The sequence below is a fragment of the Propithecus coquereli genome, unplaced genomic scaffold, assembly GCF_000956105.1.
Source record: "Propithecus coquereli isolate 6110/MARCELLA unplaced genomic scaffold, Pcoq_1.0 Scaffold535, whole genome shotgun sequence".
In the NCBI taxonomy this organism is placed as follows: Eukaryota; Metazoa; Chordata; class Mammalia; order Primates; family Indriidae; genus Propithecus; species Propithecus coquereli.
The window spans coordinates 125,015-127,083 of NW_012151230.1; the positions used below are offsets into that span (position 1 = coordinate 125,015).

Here is a 2,069-nt window from a genome sequence, read left to right on the forward strand (position 1 = left end):
CTCAAACAATCCGCCCGCCTCGGCCTCCCAGTGTGCTAGGATTACAGGCGTGAGCCACCGCGCCCGGCCTGTTTGGTGTTTCTTAAGAGCTACTTTCTGGCCCATTGTGGCAAACATTGCTAGTTGCTAACCTTTATATTTCCTCCTTCTCCTTTATTAATAGAACTTCAGTTTCGCTTCTTTGTATCCAATTACAAAACTCCTTATCCCAGCCTCCTTGTAGCCAAGAGATACCACTTCCCCAGTTCCTGGCTGATAAAATACAGACATATGATTATAGGTTTCATGGTAAGATTATCTGCTAGCAGTAAAGTGGATGAAATACTGGCCAGAGATTTTAGTGAAGGTCTTACATGTGTGAGAGTCCACCCATGTTATCAGTAGGGCCTTCAGTGAAAACGACAGCAAGTAGCAAAGTCTAAGCGAATTAGAAGGAGAGTCCATTTGAATAGAAGATAGTAGCCAGGAAGAGACAGAGAAGGTGGTATAACTAGATGGTGTGAGCCCAAACAAGGAGTGGCCTTTACAAGGCTACAATGATTATAAGCAATATTAAGGAGTAAGGAGGACATTGTTCCTACTTTCCAACCTATAGATATGTGGCATATATGGGAATAAGCCCCTCTTTGATGTGATTCTTGTCAAGTTTTTTTTTTCTTCCCTGGAGAGAGCCAAGTTTAAGTTAATGCAAGGAAATGAACAGAATGTTAACAGAAGTAGTTTGGAATATTAAGGGAGCTACTTCATCACTCAGGGGAATCTCAGGAAGTACCATGGAAAACAGTTTCCAGAAGGATAGGAGTTTAGGTTTTGTAGGTGTGGCACAGGAATACAGACGATTGTAACAACGATACTGATACAGAAAAATAAGATGAGATCTGAGGAATGGGCTGAGACTTTGAGCCATGACTACTGAAAACAAAATTTAGAGTGAGGATAGATTAAATCCCATCAGTCTCTAAAAAGCTGATGGATAATTAGGTCTAATAGGGTTTATATGTAGCTTGGAATGGAAAGTCTGCAGTCATGCTGGGAAGCCAAATATTCTTTTTCTTTTTAGTTGTTAGCAGCCCTGGAGGGTATAGCAGTAGCAGTCAGCAGTTTAAAAATGATCCCAAATGCATCTGGTCCTTGAGTGTGGAGATCACCTTAAGTGGTGCTCAGCAAGGGGTTGTGCTTTGCTTGGCTGGGATTGGAATTTATACACTAATCTTTGCCAGATGATCTTGGTATAGATTCGGCATCCCAAATTTGAAAATGTGAAATTTAGAGTGCTCCAAAGTCCAAAACTTTGTGCATCAACCTGATGCTCAAAGGAAATGCTCATTGGATTTTGGATTTGGGGGTTTTTGGATTTGGGGGTTTTTGGATTTGGGGGTTTTTGGATTTGGGATGCTCAACTGGTAAGTATAATGCAAATATTCCAAAATCTGAAATGTGAAACACTTCTTGTCTCAAGCATTTTGGATAAGGGATACTCAGCCTGTGCCACAGCAGCTAGACTCAGGCATGGTCTCAATCAGCATATCTGATTTTATTGCAACAGCCTCATAACAGGATTCCCTGGGCTTGAATGTTCCTTTGTTCCAGCATGTATTCTATGCTACTGCCATGGTATCCTTCTATTGTTTCTTAAACTTTGTTGGTGGTTTTTAATTATAAAACTAATACATATGGGAAAAATGTAAACAACCTCTGCCCTACACAGGAGAAGGGAAAGCCTTTCCTCCTCAGATTCTAGTGCTTTAGAAATTCAGTTTTGAAGATGAGTGTGCATTCTGTCAGACTTTATGTACATATAAACATGTTTTCCTTCTGTAAGAATTGAATCATACCTTTCACTTTATAGCTTTTTTAAATGTATCTGTCTTTCCCTGTCAATGCACATAGTTGTATTTCATTCTCAATAGCTTAGTGTTTGATTATATGGCTGTAACATAATGTATTTAATCTATTTTGCCTCTAGAATTTTTAAAATATTTGTTTGTTTGTATATTTATTTATTTTCAGAGACAGGCTCTTGCTTTGTCACCCAGGCTGGAGTGCAGTGGCACAATCATAGCTCACTA

At 39.5% G+C, this 2,069-nt stretch overlaps 1 protein-coding gene across 1 annotated transcript in view; it reads right to left on the minus strand.

Annotated features, from left to right (window-relative positions):
• ZNF10 (zinc finger protein 10) overlaps positions 1-2,069 on the minus strand; it is a 42,723-nt gene that overhangs the window by 38,892 nt on the left and 1,762 nt on the right. The window lies entirely within an intron of this gene.